The sequence below is a fragment of the Macaca nemestrina genome, chromosome 6, assembly GCF_043159975.1.
Source record: "Macaca nemestrina isolate mMacNem1 chromosome 6, mMacNem.hap1, whole genome shotgun sequence".
Lineage (NCBI taxonomy): Eukaryota > Metazoa > Chordata > Mammalia > Primates > Cercopithecidae > Macaca > Macaca nemestrina.
The window spans coordinates 83,575,170-83,601,377 of record NC_092130.1 but is presented as its reverse complement, the minus strand read 5'-3'; the positions used below and the strand labels follow the sequence as shown (position 1 = coordinate 83,601,377).

The following is a 26,208-nucleotide window of genomic DNA, read 5'->3' as shown; positions in this document are numbered from 1 at the left end:
GATGGGTTTGTCAGGGGAAGAAACCCCTTGCCGAATCCCTGTGTCTGTTTTAGGTTAAAGACGAATGGCTGGGTGACAGATGTCTCACTGTTGTGGCTGGACCTTGCTGTGCTGAACCCTGAGCAGGGGCCCCAGTAGCTGCCTCCTGCCAGGCCGGGGCCACAGGGCTGGGCTTCTGCCTCTAGGGTGGGTTGCAAGGGCTCGTGCCAAGGTACAAGGGTCTGCACAGCTCCTGTGTGACCTGAGGGACATGTGGGAAGCTGGTCTGTGCTCCTTACCTGGGAGAAGCTGAGCTCACCTGGACCAGAGCCTCTGGGGAGGTAGGAAGGCAGAGGCCTGGAATTCCTGCTTTCCCCAGACAGCAAGAAAGCACCTGCTCTGAGATGCCCTCAGCGGCCATATATAGTTGATTTTAACATGAGGGAAGATGCCAATTAACCCGGCTCTGTGGGGAGCTTTGAGGAGTCCAGGCCCTGGGCCCCAGGCTTTTTTATATGTTCCTTCCTGAACAAAAAACAAAAGAGGCTGATGTCCACTGCATGGGGTAGCACATGCCGAACTTGTGTGGGGCTTGTCCCTGCGTTTCCTTGGTGCTCCTCCCTGCCCCCACAAACACCAGCCGTTCCAGGCTGAGGCTTGTCCTGGTTAGACCCTCGTTGATGGGGTCTGTGATCCTGGATCGAGGGCCCAAGCACTTCTTTCATTATTAAAATGATTCACCTGAGACGCATGACTGCCTCTAAACATCTCGTGAGCATGAGATACAGCCAGTGCCACCGAACCAAGCTCAATATTCTAGTGTAAAGGAGAAATTTTACTTTTAATGTGCTCCTGGGACTCAGATGTAAATATTCAATTCCCGTTAAACTTTGAAGACCTTGAGAACCTCTGAGATTCCTTGGAAACTACTCCTTGGCCCCACGACTAACTCTCCTGTGGAAGGAGGCTGGGGTGGTCCGTGGGGGAGGACCGGGTGGTCCGCGGGGTCTGGGGTCCTGCTGCGTTCTCCAGGATTCCTTCCGTTTCATCATTAGTCCCAGCTCTTCAGCAGGTGGAGCAGATTCACTGACATTTCCATTATTTTGTTCCTGTGTTCACTCAGTTAACTGAATCAATATTTACCAGAAATAATTGATGGCGAGATGGGAATTATTGGTGATTCCCGGACACAGGCAGCCTGTATAGACAAGCGTGTTACAGTGTCTGATTTCCGAGATGTTGGTCCACACCTTCTCAGGAACACACTTTCAGGGGTAGATTCCTGTGCAGGAGAAGCTGTTTTACCCCGAGACGCGGTGGCGGCCCCTGCACTGGCATGGCAGGGTGGCTGTGTGACTGGGCAGGGCTGGACGTGCTCCTGCCTGCCCCTGCGCTGGGCGCCTGCCTCCGCCGCACATCTGTGTCGAGGGTGCCTGCCTTGGTTCCCTCAGCTCGAGGTCATAGAATTGTACCTTCCTTGACACATTTCTGTATAGAGATGATTAGATCTGGGGGCTGAATCTCAATCTGACATGCATGTGGGTAAATTATTCACGTGAATGACTTGGGTTCTCTATATTCAGGGTCAGGAGACGTGAGGTGGGTTTGGAGATGGCTGCCTGGCCTCAGGAAGTTTCTCTCAGAGCCTCTTTCTTTCTCTAACAAAGTAAATGATTCCTACCTCACCAGGCTTGACACACACTCAGTACTCAGATGCTGTCTGGTCTTTATTATAGTCAGTATTTGCTGAACAGCGTGGCTGGTAAGAAAATGCATTATCTTTACAATTTATAGAATGTCATACAAGGCAAGCATGGAACTCGGACACTATCCTAATCTGAAGATGCTGGTGCTTACTCTTCTCCTTAAGCATTTTATTGTAATTCTGGTGTCTGTCAGCCGAGTCATATGACGGTACCGCACGCATGATGCCAGCTCTCAGATACCTAGGAAGGGGGAGCCTGAGGCTGCCAGGGAGCATCCCTCCTGCCTCCAGCCCTCGGGGGTTTCTCTCTCTCTCTCTCTCCTTCCCTCTGTCACTCCCTATCCCCCGCTCCCCTCCCTGCCCCCCTCACTTACTCTACAACAGAGGCCCAGACTTTGACAAATCCCAGCTGGGCCTATTTAACTCTTGGCTGGGAAACCAGAGGGAAAGGGGCCCAGTTATTACAGAAATCCAGAGAATTGAAATAGAATGTGAGCTACTTTTGTGTCTTGTTTTTCATTTTAATCTGAATATAAAAGGCAAGTGTCAAAACAAAATCGGTGCTAACTGCGCCACACAGCTCCGAGTCTGCCTTGTCGGGGCTCCGTGGGTTCTCACTCCCTGGCCTTCTCCATGAGCATCTGGACATGCCGTGGGCTGCAGAAAGCATTCAGCTATGGTCCTTTGAATGTTCCAGAGTCACATTTAATAAAAATCTTCACATTCATCCATGGCCAAGTCTTGATTTAATAACAGATATTGCAGGTCTTTGGGTGGGGCTCAGCCTCTGTTTTAGAAGCAGCTGCGCCATCCGAGGGGCAGGTCCGTGTGGGCTGGTGACCCAGTCCTGGTAGTGGGGGGCCTTGAAGTTCTAGAAGGTAGTGATGCAACCTGTGGCATACATAAAAAGCTTCATGTGCCCCCCTGAGAACCTGGGGCTTCCCCTCAGTACTGTGGTGTGCTGTGTTTGTGATTGTGCCAGATGCTAAAAGGGTTAGGGAGATGCCTAAAAACCAGGCTCCCAAAGACAGCCCTTCATGTCTGGTGTTTTCACATATGTATGCACACCTGTTTGACATGTGTACACCTGCTTCATGCATGCACCTGTTTCATATGTGTACACCTGTTCGTGTGTACATTCACCTGTTTCACGCATGTGCCTGTTTTGCACGTGTACGCCTGTGCATTCACCACCCTGTATTGCGTCATACATTGTATTTTACAGATTGCTTTTCACTTTGTATTGTGAGCTTATAATGACTTTATGAAGAAAAGAGGGGGCCCTGGCAGCCTTTGGCTCTGAGAAACGTGATGTCGCGGGAACAGATGAGACAGCCCCGGTGAGGCCGGCAGAGGCCGTCGTGTCCTGGGAGCCCGTGCGCATCCACTGTGCGTCGCTGTGTGACAAGTGACCCCAAAGCCTAGTGGCTTAAGGCAACATACACGTATGACTGTACAGCTTCTACAGGTTGCAGATTCAGGGCAGCCCTGCTGAGCGGTCCTGGCCCAGTCGCCTTGGGTCACTGTGAAGATGTTGTCCCTGTCCAGGGCTGCGGACATCTGTAGGCTCAGCTGGGCTGGAGGTTCTGCTCCAGGATGCTGTGCTGACATGTCTGCGGGCGGAGGCCTAGTCCTCCACACCTGGCCCCTCCCTGGGGGTGCCAGGTGCATCCCTGCCCAGGGCTGCTCCTTTCCCCAGAGACGTGGGAGTGCTGGTCTTATGCCCAGCGTCAAGGTGGCCGGTCCCCTGGGCCATACTGACCAGCCCTGAGCTCTGCAGGAGGGAGCATGCAGCCGTATGAGCCCTAGGAGGGAGGTCATGGGGCCATCGAGGGCTGGCTTCTGGGCCATGTGAGAAGCCTTGGGTGTTGCCTTAAAGCTGAGGAAAATGGCAGAATCTGGCTGGGAGCTGGAGAGAGAGGAGAGCATGCGTGTGGGTTTGCCAGGCCCTGAAGGTCGGGACAGGGCTAGAAGTACTCACATTCACAGATCCCTTTCAGGGTCAGGGCTCACAGGGTGTTCCTCTGTGACTCAAGGTACGTGCTTGTTGAGGGTGGTTTTCTGTGTTTTGTTTGATGCATCAAGAAGAAGGTTATTTTCAGTGCGGTAGGTGTAGGGGGTGAGTCTGGGGCTGCTGATCCCAGAGGAATGTCCTGGAATGGAAGTGTGGACAGGACGGAGGGCCAGGTGCCAACGGGCAACAGTGTGGAGGGAGAGAGGCTTGTTGCATGTGGCCGGTAGATGGTGACGTGTTGGAGTGACAGGGTCTGTGAGGGAAGAGCCTCACAGTCTAAGGGCGTCAGTCTAAGGGCGTCGAGTTTGCTGAGGAATCTGCGAAATGTCCTGGTACAGACGGGTAGCGGCTGCTGGGGCGTGCGGATCCCCCTCTTGGGAAGGTGCGGGTGGCTGCGTGAGGACAGCCTGAGGTCCCGGTGCCAGAGACGGTGGCATGTGCAGCAGGGCCTAGGACAAGCCTGGGATTCGATTGTGGAAGAGGTGGGTGCTGTGAGGGAAAGGCCGCTGCGACTGAACTCTACTGGGATTCCGGTGAGAATGTGAGGCGTGTCGGGGGCAGGGTCAGGAGCAAAGACTTGTTTCCCCTACTCAGCGGCTACTCCTGCAGGGCTGGGCGACAGTGGAGGTGGCGCAAGAAGGCGTTCGCTGAAGCCCGTGTTCTGTGACTTGACAGGTGTTCCTCCCATGAGGGTGGAGTGGAGACTGGACGCTGGGTGGCTTTTTGGGAGCTGCGTCCTGCTTGACCCCGTGTGTAGTGGGCTCACAGCAGAGCTTGAGTCCTTCCTTTACAGATACTTTTCAGAGTTCGCCCGCCTTTAGATTCTCTGATTAACGTGTGTGATCAGAGTCTGCCACCTGCCAGGCCAGGAGGTTCCCCGCATGTGGCTGGTCCCCTGACACCCTGAGAAACGTGACTCGAGAGGATCACCCGAGTTTCCTAAATATGAGTCACCTGCCTTCTCTTTGCTTTCATGCCTCCCCCAGGGTGGGCCAGTCCCGTCAGCCGCAGCGATACCTGCATGCTGGGGTTACAAGGAGATTGGGGGTGTGGTTCCCCAGGGAGATTCGGTGACTGAGGATGCTGTCATAGCAGCCAACATGTCCTTATTGTTCTCACTTTTAATGAAGTTCAGTTACTAGGTTTTCCGATGCACAATGACATCCTTGTGAAAAATTGGTGATCAAGGAAGCAAAGAAGTGTGGGAAAATGATCCTGCCCTTAAACTTAAGAAACGATAAAACAGCAAAGAGCCCTGAAGAGCCCATGAACCTCCTCATGGGGCAGTGAGGAGACACCTCAGTAATGGCTTAAAAAAAAAAAAAAAAAAAAAAGAAATCAGATAATACTGAAGAAAACGTAAACTAAATTTTGGGTCTCTATGGGTAAAGAGATTGTGGTTTACATTTTGTAGGCATGTGTTTTTACACTTAATTATTTTTCTTTGTTGGATTTAGAATTAGTCACAATAAACACGATTTTTTTAAACTGGAAAAAAATTGGGGTAAGTATACAAAGTCTAATCCCTTTGTGATATTTCTGTACTGTGAGACTCCAGATACAAAATTGAAGCCCAGACTCTGTCTCTAACGAACCAGAGAGAAAAGTGGTCATCTCCTTCAGGACAGTCTGGCCTCCAAGCATCTGTCTATCCTCCCAGTCTTGGGCACACCTGCATCACTGGTGCTTCCTGCCAGGCTGTGACTCTGTGCTCAGGTTTCAGGAGCACCTAGAACAGTTTTCCTGGGAGCTCCTTCTTAGTCCTGGATCCTGGAAGCACAGGCTTTTGATGAAGGACTCTCCCCACTGCCAGGTAACTCGATGATTTCCCCCCATTCTGTATTTCTCTCATGGGGCGCAGAGAGTCTGGGCATGGTGTCCTGGCCCTGGAGCCAGCTCTAGGGCTGCATGGCGGCCTTGCCTCTGCCCCTTATGTGGGAACAGGGCAGTGGAGAGGAGAAGGGAACCAGGGTCTTGCCCGATCTGTGTCTCAAGAATACGGGAACACATCATCCCACTCCCTTGCACCATTTACAGCCCAAGCTTATGTGAAGTATTTAAGTTATTTTATAACTTATAACCTCCCTTGACAATGATGTATTTTATATAAGCAGCACATAGAAAGTGATAATTTTAATACCCTATCAAGCAAGATCTAAACAATAAGGAACAGATGTCACTGTAGAAAAGTTACTTTCTCCAGGAAACATTTATCTACTGCAGATGGAAATGAATCATCGCTTCCTCCTTGGCGTCTCCTGATGAGCCTGTGAAATTCTGTCCTGTTTGCCACAGTTACAGTTACAAGCTATACCTTTTCTTCTATGATGTTTATTTCTTGCCTGTTCACCACCGTTACAGTTACAAGCTATACCTTTTCTTCTGTGATGTATATTTTTTGACGGCATGGACTAAATCCTAATTCCACAGTATTCAATGCACATACTCAAGAGACACTTGTTTGAATGCATGGACTAATGGAAAATAGAAGTGGTGATTTCACTTTTAATTCATTATGCCAAACTTCAAGTGTTTACACGCACAATTTTATGGTCCTTTGGATAAACTGGCCTTCTGTGCAGGGTGGTTAGAGATAGAGTGCAGCAAATGGCTCTGTGGCTCTAGGCTCACGAAGGGCTTGAGGGACTTGGTTGGCAGCACCTGTGTTGAAAACTCAGTTCCTCAAATCCATTCAAGTGACCTGCCAGCACACACAGCCCTGCTTCCCAGCTGATTTCTGCAGAGGCTTCTCCTGAATATCCCAGGTGAACGTGGGTTCAGTCAGCACTGCTGGGCTTCCACAGCAAGCCAAGTGCAGGGACAAGGGAGAAGGGGGCAGGACCCGACTCTTCCTGGGCCCCAGCGCCTGTGTGTGGGGACGCTGCCTGGCCTAGCTCTTCTTGGGGAGGTCAGGAAAACGATGGCATGGAGGGTGTATTGGCATGAGCCACTTGCTCAAATATGGATCCTAGGTCTGTGTGGGAGGCAAAATAGAAACTTATGTGGATATTGTCAGTAACGTAGCAAATATGGGCTTCTTCCCTAGGGTGGTTGACTCTCTCGCTCATCTGCTGAGCAAAGGCCTGGCCCGGCCTTCTGGGCCTCCACAGTGAGCTTTTCCCAAGCTCTGTCCACTCCGTGAAGATGGCAGGAGCCAGGGCAGACATGGGGTATTTGTCACTTTTTTTTTTTTTTTTTTTTGAGACGGGAGTGTTGCTCTGTCACCCAGGCTGGAATGCGGTAGTGCTGTCTCCGCTCAATGTAACCTCCACCTCCAGGGTTCATTCTACTCTCCTGTCTCAGCCTCCTGAGTAGCTGGGACTACAGGTGCCCGCCACTATGCCGAGATAATTTTTTGTGCTTTTAGTAGAGACGGGGTTTCACCATGTTGGCCAGGATGGTCTCAATCTCCTGACCTCGTGATCTGCCCACCTTGGCCTCCCAAAGTGCTGGGATTACAGGCGTGAGCCACCGTACCCGGTCAGGTGTTTGTCAGTTTTTGAAAGCTACATTTAAGGAATGAAATAGACCAAACAATTACTTATTTTTGAATATTGAATACTTAGTCTACCAGAACACTTAAATGTAGTTAATGTATTTGAATAATAAGGAAGAACTTTCCCTCTGTTTCCAAAGCAAAAGTATAAACAACCTTGTACTTGGCAGGGACTTCACTCTGTTTCTAAAAAAGCCAGCAAGCACTTTTCCTGAAATAGACCCATCTGTTCTTCTGCATAGACCCTATTAACTTTTGAGCTACATTTCTGCTGTATCCTGATGTGATAGATTACAGAAAATTTCTTGCTACTGGAACTTGCACGATGCTTTCCTTGTAAACATCAGATAGAAAGTAAGGATTGTAAATCTCAGATTAGTTGCCATCCTTGGTCTTGGTAGAGCTGCCACTGACAGCCTCCATCAGTTACAACAGAGTGCATCTCCCCAGCAACCCGGCTTAGATTGCAGACCGAGCCAGGCTCACCGAGGATTCAGTGCAACGTCTTCCAAAGCTGTAGCCACTGCTCTCGGAGGAGACTTGAGAAGCCCTCCCTTTGATGCTTGCGTGTGGCTATTCTCAGATCACAGCAGCTGCAGCAGCATATCAGAGGATGCCGGCAGGGGTGTCCTGGGTAGTGACACCACGGGTAGGGGCCTGCAGTGTCTGAATGAAATGGGCCGTGACACCGAGCAGTCTAGAGGAGTCTGCAGCCACATTTCAAAGGTGCAGTGGCCCGAGGTGAACCCCAGAACACTGAGGAGCCTGGAGTTGACCTGTCATGACTCCATTGAGAGAGCTGGCTGAATTCTGTACCTGTGTGGGCAAAAGATGCCTGTTTCTGCTTGGCCCCTTCCCAGGCCAGGGCTGGGGAGGTTGTCTGCACAGCTAGTGGGAGCTTGACTCTGTTCACACTCAGGGCTGAGTCCCTCAGCTTTCTGTGAGCCCAGGAAAGATAGACATGCCGAGCTCTCCTGGAAGAGGCCCCTGATGAGTTGAAGCTGAGCTTCAGGACCTTGTGGTGTGCAGGGCAGGTCAGAGTCGGTGCATGCTGCGTGGGGGCCCGGCTGCTGTTGTCACTAATTGGGCTCAGCAGACGCTGCCAGTGGACGTGGCTCCTGTGGTACTTGGTTTTCTCCTCACAGGAGTGGGTTTCCCTGCGGTGAAGGTGTGGGGGCTATGACAGGCAGCCTGGCAGGAGGAAGGCACTTGTGGGGTTTTGCCCTGAGGCCCCTTTCCTCTTGAGGAGCAAGAAGGGGTTTGGGATCCTGCTTCCGGCTGCGTTCCCTTGCTAGGTTCTTGGCCTCGGGGGCGGGAGAAACTGAGTGCAGGCCTGAAGCCTGGACCCCTTCCACAGCCTCCGTGGCACTTGTGGTGGTATGCGGGACGTGGCCCTTGGATCTCCAAGCCCTACCCTGGCATGCCCACCCTTTGGGGTATCTCAGGCACCTGCTGTGTGCCAGGCTTCTTGGTGGGGTGGGTGGTAGCAAGGGCTGTGGGGTAGAGGGGGCACCGTACCCGGATGATGATGAGAAGCATCAGGGAGGCACTTGAGGCAGTCACAGCAGAGCTGAGACCTGCAAGGAGGAAACTGACTGTGGGTGTTGGGGCTCAGGGAGCTCCCTCTACCAGAGCCACAGCGGCCAGTGAGGGCAGAGCGGGGGACCGAGGCCCAGGGAAGCCATGTGCACGGTTCGCATCAGGTGTGCAGGTCTGCCGGGCTGTGCTGCCCTTCTCAGTCCTGGCTGGGCCTGGGGTCCCAGAGGGAATGGAGGGTCCTCACATCTCCCTTTTCTTGCTTCCCTGTTGCTTCCTGGTCAAGGGATGCTTGTTTATTGTAACTCCGGCAGTTATTCTGAATATTAAGAGGCGTTTCACAAAATTGTAGGGAGAGGGACTAGGGATTCATTTTTTTTCTCCCCCTGATTTTACACGGAGGCTTCCGCTGTCTGTTAGTGTGGAGGCAGAGTGCAGATGCTCTGCAGTTATCTGTACAGGAAGAGAAGAGGTGCTGGGAAGTCACAGATCTGATCGTTGCAATAGCACTGACATTTTAAAATGGGAGAATGCTGATGTCTATAATAAGCAGAGTAAAACTTCAGTAGCTTCGATATAAAGATGCCGAGATGATCTTAGAGCCACTTCATCCGTAGATCCTTCTGCAGTGTGGAGTGTGACATCTCCACCAGCCTCTGGTCCGTGGCCGCCTGTGGGTAACTGAATGCTTGAAGTGCAAATGAGAAACTGAACTTCTAATTGCATTTAGTTTTAGTCAAATTTAAACAGCTATATGGGCCAGGCACCGTGGCTCATGCCTGTATTCCCAGCAGTTTGGGAGGTCGAGGCGGGTGGATCACATGAGGTCAGGCATTCGAGACCAGCCTGGCCAACAGGGTGAAATCCCGTCTCTACTGAAAATACAAAAAGTGAGCCGGGCCTGGTGACAGGTGCCTGTAATCCCAGCTACTCGGGGGGCCGAGGCAGGAGAATCACTTGAACTTGAGAGGCAGAGGTTGCAACGAGCTGAGATTGTGCCACTGCACTCCAGCCTGGGTGACAGAGTGAGACTGTCTTAAGAAAAAAGAGATTTTAAAAAACCCTACATGCCGCTAGTTGCTTCTGTAGGAGATGGCATGGTTCCAGAAGGTAGGCTTTGTGTTGAGAATTCTGCAGCGTCAGGCTGGAGACAGTCTCCCTTCCTAGCAGCATGGGCCCCTGGGCTGCTCTTCTACCAGAATGGATGGTGGCATCTCTGGGAGGTATCTGTGGACTCAGATCTCTGTGGATTAGTGACTTGTGTCACTCACAGATACTTAATTTTATGGGTAAATGAATACCTGGACTTGCTGCAACTTCAGGGCGAGATTCGGGAGTAGGGAGTGAAAAGTGACAAGGGGACCCAGGGCTTGTCCTGCCACCCCCAGGACCTGGTCAGGGCGCCTTCCCGTCTGAAGCCCCCAGCACCTTGTCGGGGCGCCCTCCCCTGAAGCACCCAGCTCCTGGTTGGGACACCCCTCCCCTCTGAAGCCCCAGCACCTGATTGGGGCGCCCCTCGCTCCTGAAGCCCCCAGCACCTGGTTGGGGGCATCCCTCCACTCTGAAGCTGTCAGACCCTCCTGGCCTGCGGTGCTGCTTCTCCAAATGCTGCCCTTGGCTGTTTTCGAGGAGTCACTGGCACCCGAGCAGTCTGCGTGTGTCACTTCTTCTCGGATCTGGGGTGTCAGTGAAGTCGGTGAAGCTCATTTGTCTCGTCTTCCCCCTCATGTGCCACATCTCACCTATTGTCTGTCCGAGTTCGTGTGTGTGCGTGTTGTGCGTCTCAGGCTGTACTCAGTGCTTAGGTCACAAGAACGTCTTAGAGCAAACGGATTGTCTGCTCCTAAAGGATGCTGTGTGTTAATCGAAACAAGGTTTACTTGTGGGGTTTAAATTTCCTGGGTGTGTTGGAGGCAATTAGGGGGAAACAAGCTCTAAAAAAGTCCCCGGGAATGAGGAGGGCAATAATGAAAACAATAACTTTATACATACTTAGCAGTTGATTTAATTTCAAGGTGAATTTTGCATTTTGGGGACTCCTAAAGCTACTGTTCGTAGGGATTCCTTGATGAGCTGCTTGTTTTCTGTCAAGTAGAAAGTAAAGTGGATCGGATTTGCCTTTAATTCTGACTGACTAGAATCTACTTCCCTTTTCCCCCCATTCATGTTAGGGTGGGGATTGGACTAGAAGAGCTGTAGGATCTATTTCTGATCTTAAATGAATTTTTTCTTGACTCACTTTTATTTTATTGGTGAGCTGCTATTTTTTCCTTCAATGCACTGTTCTTTGGTTTGGGAAATGTGCTATATTTGTACCATGCTTTAAATGTACACAATGGTTCTAAATTGCTACTTTAGATATAACATCTTAGTTAAAATGTCATCCATAAATCAGGCACAGTCTGAGGCCTGGAGACCCCTCTTGTCACTTCCTTCCAGCCGTATCTCCTTCCCTGGCCACGTTGCCTCTGGCCGCGTCTCCTCTCCCCACTACGTCACCTCTGGCCTCCCTGCCTGCCTCCCTCCCTCCCTCCCTCCCTCCTGGTGGCCTCCATGGCTCCTGCTGACTGCCCTCCCGAGGGTCTGTTCAAGGCTCCTTCCCCGTTTTCTGCTCCTGAGTGGGTCTCGGGGCCTGGATGTTTCCCATCCAGTTCATTATTTCCAGAGGGGCAGATGATACTACTCACAATATCCTAAACAGGCTGTGAGTCCACCATGCCTCCCAATAGCCAAGGGCGGGGAGAGGGGGTGGCTATTACTCCCCACCTCGCAGGGGGTGCCTCACTCCGGGACACAAATGCACAGCCCACTGTGCCTGTAGTTTGTCTTCTAGGAATGGACCTCTTCTTGTATGGCCTCTCAGATGAGATGAAGCAGGCCCACAGGGAGCAGCTCTTCACCATCAGCTATAGGTGAGTGGGGAGCGGGGGAGACGGTGTCTGGGAATGGAGGCCTTAACGGCACTGACGCAGAAGCCAGTCCTCGCTGACCTCGCCTGCCTTCCCCTCGGGTACCTCGGCACTGGGAAGAGCATGCACGGCCTGGCCATACTCGGACCCGAGAACCCCAAAATCGCCAAGGACCCATCCTGGATCATCAGATGAGTGGCCCTGGCACGCCCGACTGTGCAGGAGCCCCTGAGAAAATTGGCCTCTAGAGCTGAATATGAAAAGTCAGAAATGCTACTGCTTTTTCCAGGAACATTATGTCATTCTTAAGGTTTTGCCACTGACTGGCAAGTCAGTCTTAAGAGCAACCAAGAAGACGTTCATTGAAATAGTTATGCACAAAGTGCCAAAGATGCACCACATAGAATTTACTTTCTACTGACAAAGGCTAGTTTTACCTCATTAGTTCTAGAATATTTAAGAATCTAAAAATAAAGGGCAACTCTGACTTAACCTCTGCTTGAGTCATTATTTTAAGTAGCATTTAGGGCCTTTATTAAAAAGCAGAAGTAAAATGAAAAGGTACACAAAGGTGTCCCACCTCTGCCTGTGCTGACTCGTGAGACTGATCACACCTAGGCCCTGTGGGAGCGTCCTCCTAACAGACGGAAGTTCAACAGGGCGGCCAGATGGAAGTAGATGGGCTGGGGTGAGTAAGCCCTCGCTTCGTCTTTACAGAGCCAGAAAGGAAAGGCTCCACGCCAGCTCTTGGCCGTTGGACTCTGATTTCCCAAACAGCTGGTTTTTGGTGTCTCCTCTCCCTCCACACAGCTCTCCGCCCACGTTTCTGAGGTACAGCTGTGGTCTCTTGCAGTCTAGAACTGAGGCAGAAACACTGTCCCTACAGGAGGGGTCCCACGAGGGCGGCAGGGCTGTCACCCCAGCACCCATGTCTACTCTGGCAAGAGTCATCGGAGAGTTCCAAATTAGGGCCCAGTGAGGATGGTGGCTTGGACTGGATGAGAAGCTGGCTATCAGATTTTTCAAACCCCCACCTTGGTGGTCTTAACATGCAGCTAGGATTGCAATCAAGAGGCCGAGTAGATAAGATTCCTGTGTTCTCTTTTACTTTCTAAGGAGAGCAGGAGCCTGTGGTCCAGGCCCAGGGTCCTGGCCTGCTGCTGTGGATGGAAACTGACACATAGCAAATATGTAACGGTAAGTAAACATGGCAATCCCCTTGGCCTGTGTAAACTACTGGCTTTGTTCTCCTTTTATGACTTGCACATAGTTCAGTGATCCCTATAAAAATATTTTGATAATCTTTGCCCACAAAACTGCAGAGAAAACCTTTAGTAGCCACCCTACTTGGAGTTGTAGGCAAATGTTTAATACGCACATCTGAAAGCATGAGACACAGTCCACAGACAGCACGCACTGGAGTTGGTGGGGCACACGGGCGGTGACAGGTGCTCACTGATTAGGTTTTAATGTCAATAATACCTGCATAAAGTGCTGATCAATAACTTAAGTGTTACAAAAATGGATGGTCCACGGTGAGTCCAGGTTGCAGGCATGTGCAGGTGGGACTGGGTCAGAGGCTCCAGGGCTGCACGTGCTCTAGCCGGCCTGAGTCTGATATGTTGTAGCTGACCTTGTATTTGGCCAGGATCTTCATGAGGAACCGCAGCTTGAGCCACCACCGTTCTTTGGGAATCCTGTGCCTGTAGAGGGAAGGGGGGGGGACAGCAGTGAGGCTGGGAGATGCCACGGCCAGCACAGCGAGCGGTCTTGCCAGAAACACGGGGGTTGTAGGGTCGGCTGAATCAACTAGATGATAAAGCCAATTTCAAGATCAAACAAAACCATTGTTTTTATATTTCTAAAAATTCTTCCCAAAGACCTAGTGGTAGTTTGTTGTTGTTTTGAGACAGAGTGTCGCTCTGTCGCCAGGCTGTAGAGCAGTGGTGCAATCTCAGCTCACTGCAACCTCTGCCTCCCAGATTCAAGCAGTTTCTCCTGCCTCAGCTTCCTGAGTAGCTGGGACTCTAGGTGTGCGCCACCACGCCCGGCTACTTTTTGTATTTTTAGTAGAGACGGGGTTTCACCATGTGGGCCAGGCTGGTCTCGATCTCTTGAGCTAGTGATCCACCCACCTAGGCCTCCCATAGTGCTGGGATCTTAGGCATGAGCCACCGTGCCTGGCCAAGACCTAATATTTTTTAACTGAGCTTCAGAAAAGCTAGTTCCTCAAACCCCTGAATGAGTTGCCGAACGCAACAGCAATGGACATTCCCCTGTCCTGTACTCACATTGGCTGGGTTTGCTAAGGCAATAAGACCCCGACTTATTCAAAATCCATTTGGTTCTTCAGCTCTGCCACAGGTTGAAAAATAACGTTTCTTTTGCTGATTCCCAGCACACAAATGGAATCATCGGTGGTCAATGTTTTTCCTATAAAAGGTTTAAAAACAGATTAACACTGCCCTGTCCCATGGGCAGGTGGGGGAGCAGAATCACGGGGTGAGATTCCTGGGAACCATGCTGAACCTGGCCTGGAGGCCTGGGGGAGGCTGAGAACAGCTGTGTAGTGTGGCCAGCGCCTGGCCTGGGCTTGCACAGCTCTGCTCTTGTGGGATCACCCTGATGGCTTCCTGGAAAGCAGCTTTTGTTTTTTCTCTCAGTGGAGAGAATTTTTCACTAAATAGTGGAATAGGGAAATTACTTTAAATTATGGCAAAACACTAATAAGAAATTGATGCTCACGTATACACACACTGAGGCACGAGAAGCATCCGTAGCTAAATTAGCAAGAGAAAATGGATGTAGAAAGAATCAGTCAGTTCTTCAAAAAGACAAACCGATTGAAACTATTCACACCACTGTTTTTTGTAGACTGTCATTCTTCTAAGTCAGACATTGGCAGTGATAATGGATTGCCCTAATAAAAGCACACGTCTGGTATGACTGAAGAAAGTTGAGGGGGGTGGGGGTGAGAAAGATGCTGGCACAAATAACCACTCAGGAATGAGTAGGGACCAGCCATGTTGGAACCATTAACAAGAGTAATGTGTCATGTTTTCTAAAACTTTTCAACTTATCTAAAGATTTGTTAGAATATGTAACTTACAAAACTGATTTAAGGAAAAACATGCATAGTTCTACAAACACAAACAATTCATTCAGCAGCCAAATCTTCCTCAAAACTGGAAGTTCTGATGGATGGAGTCATAAGGAGATTGTCCTACCAAACATCCCCAAAATAGAAGGCCCCACTTCAACTGTGAGGGAAACTGCGGGCTGACGCTCAGGATCTCCAGAGCAAAAAGCCTACACAAAAGAACTTCAGGTTGAATCTAGCAGTGATAAAAGAGAACATGTCACGCACACCCAGGAATCCAAGGTTGGTTAAATAGCAATGCTCAGAAACCAGCAGGAGTTAGAACATCACACGCAGCTCAGTACTGAACAAGGAACCAGCAGCCTACTTCTCCCCGATAGGACAGCATTTTCACCAAGGCAGACGGCCTCCCTCCCCGGACCCCTTACTTCTGCCCTGGGCCTCCCTGAGTTTCGCAGTGATCCACTCCGTAGCTCTGGCAGAGATTTTGGTTCCAAAGTTTCTATCAAATGGAGAAGGTGCCCCACCCTGTTGGGGGTTAGAGTCATATGAAATATCAGTTATACAGTCACACTTTGCTGTGAAATAGAAATGACGATTTCTATTTCACAGAATTTATGTTTTTGTTTCTAAGTCTTTAGGGATAGCTGGAACAGAACAAAACAAAATCTGTGATTCCTGTAGCCTGAACTCAGCCTGCTAAGCAAAAGTATCAAGTGTTCCCCCCTGCCCAGTAAGAGAAGGATTTTAATAAATGGAACGAGTCAACTAACCATCTCCAATATTTTAAAATCTTAAATCAAGGTTTCATAGACTCATCTGGGGTGGGGATGGGTCACAGCTTTAAGAATCTGATAACCGTTGTAGATTCTTTGACAAAGTCACACAGACGCCTACTATTTCATCATTTCAGGGGATTCATGAGCTCTCTGAAATAAGTTCACGGGCTCTGGTTTAAAAGTATAAAGAATACGAGGTGGTGAAGGAGGAGTGTGTGGGAGTTAGGAATCCTGGACCGCTGTGTCCCAGGCTCAACTCATAACATGCGTGTGCCTGCATGCAGCTCATTCCAGGTCATTCTGATTTGAGGGTAAGTGTCAAGTATCTTACACGTCTGATAATCCAGTTTAAATCTTAGGAAGCTCCGGTTTTTAACCTGATGCCGTGTTTAGTTTGAATAAGCATTTCCAAGTAATGGGGGTGTCACTGTTTTCATGAAAGCTGACAGTTCCCTTAAAATCCCCATTACTCAAACCTCACCAACGAATAGAAGCCTAAAGCTGCTGATGTTTGGCATGACTTAAAAGTTTAGATGTTTTGGCTGGGCATGGTGGGGATCACGCCTGTAATTCTGGCATGTTGGGAGGCTAAGGTGGGCGAATCACCTGAGGTCAGGAGTTTGAGATCAGCCTGGCCAACGTGGTGAAACTCCATCTCGACTGAACATACAAAAATTGGTTGGGCGTTGTAGTGGGCGCCTGTACACCCATCTACTCGGAAGCCTGAGACAGGAGAATCTCTTGAACCTGGAAGGTGGAGGTTGCAGTGAGCCAAGATTGCACCACTGCACTCCAGCCTGGGCAACAGAACAAGACTGTCTCAAAAAAAAAAAAAAAAAAAAAGTCTCCCAGCTAACTGGGAGTATGCGTATACTTCAGATCATTTTGTTGTATAGTCACAACACATGCGACACAACAAACCGACCCAGGATGTCGATTTCACCTAAGCCCAGGTAACAGGGAGTCATGAAATCTTGTGCTGTCTTGCTCTGTCCCACCCAGAACGTGAATCATCCCTGTGCCCTAAAGTCTCCATGCTGTCTGTGCCTCGTGCCCCTGAGTCACTCAGTAGCCACCTTGGTTATCAGATGGTTATCAGCCCCCACCCCCTTATGTATACAGGGGGCGGGTACTATCCCCAGGTCCAGGCACCCACTGGAGTCTTGGGACACATTCCCTGAGGCTAAGGGGGATGACTGTATTTCCTCCTTCCTTCATAAACATCAGGTGTTAGAGAAATGATTGCGAGATATCTAATAGAGTAAGACTATAAAGCAAAAGTTTTAGTTGTCTAAATGCAAGAAAGTCTTTAGAGCAACACACCACAACTCTCTTCTGCATATGCCCAGTGTGCAGTGCACTCCAGCAGCGAAGAAATTACCACTCATCCAGCCCAAAGTCACCAGAACCTAAGAACCGCGGTGTGACAGTGACCGTAAGATCAGCCCTGGTCTCTCACTCACCTGAGCACAAGGCTCCTCTGGATGGTGGTCTTTATTTTCTCCGTCAGGTGCTCCACATTGGACTGGAAAAGAGTATTTTGTTAATCAGACAATAAACTTATGCTAAGCACCCACTGTGTGCCAGGCCCTGCAGGGCGGGAAGTGCCAACCAAGCGTGGCGGTGAGTGGGGCCAAGGAGGTTGCAAGCTCTCACGGCTCAGGTCTCGGGGAGCCTCCCCCAGGCGGGGAGAGCATGTCTGCAGCGATGAATGCTGAGCGCAGGGCACAGTGAGCAGCCCTCATGGCGGCCACTAGAAATGCCTTCCAGAATCAACAGGGTCCCTCTGAAGACGATAATTCCGTGATTGGCCTAGCACTCATTCACGGCTCTATTGCCCCTTATTTATTTTCATGACAATGTTCTACTCGGCGCTCTCAGCGGAAAAGAGCGAAACCCCATCTCTACTGAAAAATACAAAAAACTAGCCGGGCGAGATGGTGGGCGCCTATAGTCCCAGCTACTCAGGAGGCTGAGGCAGGAGAATGGCGTGAACCAGGGAGGCAGAGCTTGCAGTGAGCTGAGATCCGGCCACTGCACTCCAGCCTGGGCGACAGAGCAAGACTTCGTCTCAAAAAAAAAAAAAAAATATATATATATATATATATATATATATAAATTTTATAAGAGATAAAAAAAAAAAACAGTACACCTGTTTGGGGCAGCTCCATTATCATCTTATGGGACCCACTGCTGACAGCAACATCACAATGCAGTGAACGACTCCACAAGCAGTCACTTTGACACAGTGAAGAAATTCATGATTCACATGTCACATAATTAGTGGCAACACCAAGGCCCTTTTTACTTGATCTATTTGGCTCAGAAACAAGTAACATCCTAACTTTTTAAAAGACAACGGTGCTGGGCACGATGGCTCACGCCTATAATCCCAGCACTTTGGAAGGCCAAGGTGGGCAGATCACGAGGTCAGGAGTTCAAGACCAGCCTGACCAACATGGTGAAACCCCATCTCTATTAAAAATACAAAAATTAGGTGGGCATGGTGGCATGCGCCTGTAATCCCAACTACTCAGGAGGCTGAGGCAGGAGAATGGGAGTCGGAGGTTGCAGTGAGCCAAGATCATGCCACTGCACTCCAGCCTGGGTGACAGAGTAATATATAACATATATTTATTTATATAACTAACTAAAGACAATTGTTCAGTTGCATTTTATCTGCCAAGGCCTGTCCTCCTGCATGGAGTTTAGCAACTTTGAACACTGCAGGGTCCAGGCCGGGATTCTGCTGTGCCGTCGAAGCAGGGGCAGACCCCGGGTTCGGCGACACCCTTCCCTAAAAGAGCCACAGATGCCAAGAAACCACGGCTGTGTCTGTGTCAGTTTAGAGGCAGACGCAGCATCAGAGGCCTCAAGATTTAAAAGAAGCTGCAGCCAGCTCCAGAGCCAGTCGCAGACGTGGGTGGTGACTGTCAGCGGAGGCACTCAACTCGTTTGTGACAGAAGTGAGAAAACATTACACAACAGACTACATCAAAAAAACAAGCTTGTGTTTCACACAAGAGACTAGAAGGTGTCCTCAACCAGGCACGTCCGCCATCACCTGACACTCGGGAGAGGCACCTGGGCGATGCGAAGGGCATCAAGTGTGGTGTGTTCGGTAGCACCTCCGTCTCCATGCCCCCTCGAAAAGCAAACCACCCTAGACACGATGATTCGCTCCGCAGCACCGAGAGGATCCCAAGGGGACGGTCCCCTGAGGCCAGCCCCATCACATACCTGCAGATCCCCAATGTCGAAGGGTTCTTCGAAAATGTATGCAGCATCGGCTCCGGCCGTGAGCCCCCCCATGTTGGCCAGGTAGCCACAGTAGCCGCCCATGGTCTTGATGAACACGCGCCGCTTGGTTCCGCTGGCAAACTGTTGATGCGGTCGCAGGTCTGGTCAGAGAAGAGATCAGTCACTCCAGCCTAGGGCCAGGGTGCACCCACCATCCCAGAGCTCCCCTACCAGTGAGTGCAGCAAAGCCCCACACCGCGCCTGAGCATGCGGTCCCAGCATCGCACAGGGGTGAAGGGTGTGCAGCAGCCGGGATGTGCCTCGGAGTGGGTGTGAACATGCCCCCCCCGCCAGCCACCTGGAGGTGACCTCGATGACCTGTGGTGGGGACCTGGCCATCTGCCGCTCCCTTCTCCCAGGCCCCATAGGAGGAGACGGAAAAGACGACCCCATAAGCCAGCTCACTCCATGCTGCTCTCTGACTGTCCCTGCTGAAGCAGCTTTCACCAGACACGGACAAGGTTAGGTGTGAGCTGAGAAGTTAGGGGGATGTCACCTGCCAGCTTTGTCCATGGGAACAGCTGTGCTATTCTATTTTCTTCAGAAAAGCTCCCTGTGATTTTAGAGTTGTGGCCGTCTTCCATCCATTGGTGAATGTTACATTAATAGAAACTCTACTCAAAGGCAGATGGTGGTTCTTACACCCAGGCGCCTGGGGGTCTTTCGGATAGCATAGGCATGAGGTCCCAGAGTGAAATGTCTGCCATCCGCCCTCCACAAGGACCCAAGCTCAGCAGGGAGAAAAACAGCAGAGAAATGCATCGGCCACCTTCCCACCCACACACCAGTCTGGGCTACAGCGCCCTCTCCTGGCACTCTGCAAAGCCTCTGCCTGGGCCTCAGCTCCCACCCCGGCCCCCTCTAATCTGTTCACACAGACTGGAGACCCATCTATAAAAAACATAAATCTGATCAGTTCTTGGTTCATTCAAAACCCTTTGCTCACTTCAAGTACACGTCAAGCCTTTCTCTGGAATCCCTGGCCCCTCCTGCTTCTGACACCAGGTCCGGCTCTAGCTCCAGCCACCCCAGGTCCTCCTCGGGCCTCTCCATATGCTGGCCGCTATGTGCATCACATTCAGGCACAGTGGTGGCAGGAGAGCAGCCCCCAAAGGAATCCCGGTCCTAATCCCTGGAACCTGGGGATGTTCCCTCATGAGGTGATAAAGGTGAATCCTGAGGACTACCCAGGTGGACCCTAAGTGCCACCACCTGCATCGGCAGATGAGAGGTGCAGAGGCCCTGGAGCAGGATGCTGCACACCCACATGGGAGGAGGAGGTGCCAGGGAACAAGGCGTGCAATGCCCGGGGCTCTGGGCACCTGAATGGGCCATGAGGGACTCTCCTGGAGCAAACACTCTGGCCTTAGCCCATGGCTCCCACCCTCCAGAGCTGTGCGAGAGTGAGTAGTATTTTCCAGCCCCAGGTGTGTGGTCAGGGTCACAGTGGCCACGGGACACACACAGGCACCTTCCTCAGCTCTGACCCCGAGGGAAATGTCATTTCCTCAGGAAAACGTCACCTGGTTTCTAGGACCGCAAAGTTCCCTCTGTCAGGGGCCCTCGGGGCACCCCATGTCCTCTCTCCATAGAAATCACCACGGTGTCTCCCTGTAGTTACCTCGTGGTTATTTGACTTGCAGTCCTCACTAGGCTGCACATTCCATGAGGGCAGGAACTGTGGGCTGGGCTTACACCACTGCACTATCAGCAGGACCCGGCCAAGCCCCCACAGCAGGCGCTCAAGAAATGATTGTCTCTGAATGACACAAGCACAGTATTCCCCAGCCAGCCAGCCAGCCGTCCGTCCGTCCGTCCGGGTCAAGGGCTGATCCTGCAGGATTCCCTAACAGGCCTCCATGGGACTCAACCAAGAGTAAAAGCACGAAGTGGGAGTGTGGACTTGAGACTGGGAGCCACACGAGAGTCTGTGCACCAAAGTTTAACACCCACTGGGAAATTTTCACTTGAGTACTTCGGATGAAATTTAAAAGCACATTTTGTTGAATAAACACAGGCTTGATCAAACCATTCCAACCTATACTTCATTTCTTTGGCAGATTCTTTTCCTCCCAAAGTAATTGGTTGACGTATTCAAAACTGAACATGGGCTCTAGTTAGAGGGCCACTTTGCATTGTGTAAAAGCCCAGATGGGGAGAGAAACAGGCAATGGGAAGAATTACTGTCTTTGTGCTTAGGGAGGACAGAGGACAGAAACCCATCAAGGGTCCAAAGAGCCCACAACTGCCTTCTTGAAGGGCCAGTGCAGAATTCTGAGGGTTTCACTCTTCCACCTGTCTGTAATTGGGTCTCTAATTGTGATCTAAGACTTAAGATGCTGTAAGGCTTTCAGACTTTCCCTTTGTCTTAGAGAATCCCAGGCACGGGAAGAAAAATGTTGGTGGGGCATCAGGACCCCCAGAGGCACAAAGCCTCATAGATTATTTCTCCAACTGAATCTCCCCCGCAGCCCACCCTGAGGTGGGGAATTACTGTCACTCGTTCAAAGAATGACATCAACTGCTTAATGGCAAAAGAATTCTGCAGGCAAAGCAGCTCTCCCAAGAGGCTGATTTGTGCCCGAGCGTGTCTGAGTTCTGGTCCCGCCAGGCTGCCGCTGTGGGTGTGTAGAACAGTGGAGCCCTGAAAGCTGAGCCATGCCCCCAACCGTGTGCTCCTCTGAGTGTAAACGCAGTGACAGCTGGGATGGAAGTGTCTGCCTTTGCTGGAGCTTAGATACAGCTTTCCTGTACTCTCTCCTCATTACCAAGATGGCATCTGAAGCCTGAACTAGCTTCTAAAAATAGCAAGTCACTCTGGCCGTGCCTCAGGCAATTAGTCGAAGTAGCACTGACAAGGAGGCGGCCAATCCCAAGCGTGGACCTGCGTGGACAGCAGTTGTGAGTGGCACTTGTCAGGCAGAGCCTGTGACCTCAGCCATTCTTGCCTCACAATGGGATGTGCCCAGCAGACACAACCCCTTGTAAGGGCACACACACTATCCTGCTAGGAAATTCCCCAAGGAGTCCCATGGGAGCAGGAGCCCCAGGCTACAGTTCAAACATCACCAGCACTTTGCTCCATTGGTGTTAAGAAACATAAATTGGTGGTGAAAGATAAGGTGGTGTTTGCTACAGTGTTAAGATAGAAAAAAGGCACTGACTTCTCTGTGAGAACCACCTTGTTCTGTGAATCTGCAGGGAGGCCAGTTTTCCCATGACTGGTATCCCTCATGGCAGCCGAGCCTCTGCTGAAGTCGGTGGCCAGAAGGGGCAGGGGGTGGGGCTCCCATCCCTGCTACAGCAAGGGACCTGCAGCAAAGCACAGCCGCTGGCCGGGGTAGTGCTGCGCTGAGTGCGGGGTGCGAGGGTGGAAGCATGTGTGGACATCTACAAGGTGCTAAAGGAGAGTGAAGCCAGCGATGGCTGGACCTTAATGGCATTCAGTGAACAGAGGTCAAGCGCGGGGGCCCAAAGAAGTCCAGGGAACAAGCCAGGGCCAGCCTCTGCCAGGCCAGTACAGCACCAGGGAACGCAACAGGGAGAAGCCCAGGAGAGAGATGGCCCTCAACTCGAGTGGGAGGCACAGGAGGCTGCAGTCGACCTCACGACCCCTCCACTCCCTTCCCTGCACTGGAACTCAGTTCTGAAGGAAGAAGCCAGAACAGAACTACTGTTTTCCTGGGTTCTGTGCCAAGCTGAACTAAGGAGTCTCCAACAGGGCTGGGAGTTTTCACCGCAAACTCCGGAGCTGGTTCGGACGTGAACATTTAAGCTAAAGGCCAGCGGCTGCTCTCCAGGAGACACCCGGCGGCCAATCCACTGACATGACCCCACGTGCCAAGGTGGCCACCATCCCGTCTGCAGCCGAGTGAGGACCCTTTCTGCAGCAAAGGCCTGTGGAACTACCACAGGTCCTCATGTCCAGCTCATGACCATAGAGGTTGGTCAGCTTATCAGGGACCTGAGGGGCCACCTTGCAGGTGTCAGCATCACGCCCATAACCAGCAGAATCCACTCCTCCCAAAGCACATGTTGGTGAAACTGCCTGCCCAGGAGGGCATGATCTCGGCTCTCTAAAGAACCTCTCATCTCAACAGGAAGGCTGTGGTTCCAGGCAGCAGCCCCCAGTGGTCACAGCTCTGTCCCATATCTCGTACGTACCAGGCACTCAAACCCCTTCCTGCAGGCTCCCACAGCTGGCCCTGCAGCCTCGCTACTCAACGCAGGCAGGAGAGGCCGGCTCCAGAGAAAAGGTGCTCAAAACTCCCCTAGTCTAGGTGGGATAGAAACACGACCCCAAGGACTGGATATATCATCTCACTTTTAATCAATAAAGACAGGTTCTCCCTAAGGCAGAGAAGCTAAAAAATTTACCCTGTTCTGGCCAGTGTGACTGACATAAAGCCAAGCTAACAAAGGGTGGGGGGGAAAGAGTAATAATAAATCTGGCTCATTCTTAGCACAGAAGAAACAAATTGCTAAAATAAAATAAAGAAAGCAATGGGAGGAAACGGGGTTCTCTTACCTGGACAACAGCAGTCAGGCCAGTGTCGGCGCCCAGGCTTATTTCTGTGCCCGGGACATTGTTGTTAATCGTGGCCGGCACCACACACAGGGGGATGCAAAGCTCCCGGTGGCGGCCTTGCGCCTCGGCCATGTCGCACGCGCTCTTGTAAGCCTGAAGCACCAGGGCCAAGTGGTTAGCGGGGGTGCTGGGTGCTCACCTGCCAGCCCCAGGGCCTCCGCTGAGGTCCAGGAAGGGACAGGAGGGACCTGAGTCATCAGGGGAAGCCAGTTCATGTGGGTCAGGGGACCAAGGGGAGCTCTGGAGGCCATGTTGGAGCAGGACAGGCCTCAGCGACACAGGGGGCTGCCTGGGCACAGCCCAGGTCCTCATGAAAGGGGAGGCCTGCAGGCAGCACAGCAGGGTGGGTGTGAGGCCGGCAGCAGAGCAGCTTGCAGGCAGCGGCGAGTTAGTCACGAGCGGGACAGCTCAGCTCTCAGCATCTCATCGTGGGTAAGGGAGGCCAGGGCGGTCAGGACGTTTAAAGGCAAAGCCAGTCCTGTAGCTTTCTGTAGGCAGGCCACAATCAGTGGTATGGGGCACACAGCTGTAAGGACCACACTAAGTGACTGCCTTCATCATGCAGAAGCAGCCTCCACGCGCAGGCAGGGAAGGAGGCGGGCAGCTGGATTACCAGTGGGCCACACTCAGCCCCACGCCACATCTCTGCTCTCCGGCGGGAAGTCACACACAAAGCCACACAGGCGAGCAAGAACCTGAGTTGCTGCTCTGGGGTTCCACTGGGAAATGGGCTCTGGTGTCAGAAAGGGGAGCGGTTCTTGAGCCCGTGTGCACCGGGCTTTTTCAGGCTCCACCTCAGGGTGTTAACCAAGATAACAGCAGAACAGGTCCACATGCCCACTGTTCCCAGCTCCAAGTGGCCCCACACAGCAAGGTGTTTTTGTCATCCACTTGGTGGCAAAATCAACTATTTATGGACTTGGACGTGTCCCTCTTACTGTGAATATCCCCACATCTGCTGCAGAAATGCTACTGTTGGGATGCAAGGCAGGTCCCACATCTCCCCGGGAGAGTTGGACAGTGAGCGACCCAGGCTCTGCAGCCCTGGTGCAACCCAAAGCATCCCAAGGCCAGGAGGCCGTGTGGGCCGAGGACTTCAGACAGTGGGTGCAGATCCGTGGCAGGTGAGTTCACAGCATGGTGGGTAGCAGGGTAAGGTGGGTGGGTCAGTGCTGAGTGACCACGAGGTGAGCTGTGAGCAGGGGCCCCCGTGACCCCATGGCATGGCCTCCACGTCCACCCAGACCCAGCACATGCCCAGCTCTTGGGCTGCTCTGTACAGGCTCTGCCTTGCAGGCTCTGGCCATGGCAGTTTTTGCAGGACTTCAATCCAAATGCCAGCCTGCTTCCCAGCCAGAAACACTCATCTGGGGATATTGGCTGGCCTGGTGCCCAGGATGTGGCCCTGGCAGCACTACCACGTGGGGGGCTCCTTATGCTCTTCAGACAGGTGATGTCACTCCTTTATTGTGGAATACCCTAGCCCAGGACTAACCAAGACTGGCTGCGGGAAGCTGGCTGCTTCTCCAAGAAGCCCTCACTGGAAGCCAGAGGGTATGGGTGACCTGGGGCCAAGGAGGGGCCTGAGGCACACAAGTGGGCAGGTGGGGGTGTCTCGGCTCCTTAACTCCGCCTTGAAATCTGTGAGAATGGCCACATTGCTGCAAATCCTCTCTCCCCTCTTCCCTGTCGCTCCTCTTTTCCTTCCTTCAGTCTCCAAAAAAGGGGAGGGAAGACTTCAAGATGGGGAGAGACCCTGCCCAGAAAAGCATAAAGCTCTCAAGACCAAACACAGCCGGGCCCCTGGGTCCATAGTGGGGCCACTATGACAAGGAATTACAAGGCTGTAGTCACCGCCACCTTCGCGAAACCTGACAGCAGCGTGACACCCACCTACTGTGTTTCTGATGTGACCTGATCAAGCTTACAGGACAGAATAATGCACCAGCCAGCACTAAGGAATGAAAGGAGTCCAACCGAAACTCCCTGCAGTCATATCCTGAGAATGTGTAACACCTGCTCTGAGGTATTTCATTCCTTCTGTTCTGCCAGAAAGACCCACTCACCAGCGCCGCATAGATTCTGAGGGGCTGTGGCGTCAGCTAAGCATCAATGCTGCCAAGAAGGAAATCACGAGGATGACGACTTCACCACATCAGATCCGCCCAGGGCTTCTGAAGCACAACATGGCCACGTCCTGAGCCAGACTCCTGCTATGGAGCCCGTCCTTTGCTTGGAGGGACTTTCCGCAGCGTCCCTTGTCTCCAGCCCCAGATGCTGGGAGCATCCCTTCTCCCAGTTCTAACCAGAAACCTTCCTGGATGGCGCAAACATCCCCTGGGGCACAATCACCCCAATAAGAATCACCAAATTTACTGAACAACTGGAGTCATCCACAGACCTCAAACATAAATGCTGCCCAGGGCCAGGCCATGAGTCATGGGTCACAGAGGGTGTTGGCCGGACAGGAAAGAGACGCTCACTCCCACACATCCTCAGGCTCCAACGGCTTCAGGACAGTGGCTGGAGCGACCGGAGCCATCCACGTCAAGTCGCCTCACGCCCTCATTTCCTGAGTTCGCCACCAGCTCCTGTGTTCTACAGCCAGGCGAGCCCAGTTCAGACCCAAATCCAAACCTTCTCAGGATTCACCCTGTTTGGCCATCAGTAAACAGGGCTCCGGAGAAAACAGCTGCCATGTTCACATCTCAGTCCCTCTCCCTTCAGGGGTGCAGAGAGGGACCCTCAGCGGCTTTCTCGTCCCTGCCCCAGCTCCTGAGCAGCTGCAGCATTCGCCAGGGT

The 26,208-nt window shown here is 51.8% G+C and overlaps 1 long non-coding RNA gene and 1 pseudogene across 1 annotated transcript in view; one reads left to right on the top strand and one right to left on the bottom strand.

Annotated features, from left to right (window-relative positions):
- The window catches only part of LOC139363816 (uncharacterized), a 28,793-nt gene extending 9,958 nt beyond the window's left edge, over window positions 1–18,835 (top strand). Inside the window, exons 2-3 of the long non-coding RNA XR_011624840.1 lie at window positions 11,552–12,836; window positions 18,249–18,835. This is a non-coding gene — a long non-coding RNA (uncharacterized lncRNA). The remainder of the gene's footprint in view (window positions 1–11,551; window positions 12,837–18,248) is intronic.
- Window positions 12,823–24,947, bottom strand: LOC139363815 (ATP-dependent 6-phosphofructokinase, platelet type-like; annotated as a pseudogene).
- Window positions 24,948–26,208: the final 1,261 nt, after the last annotated feature.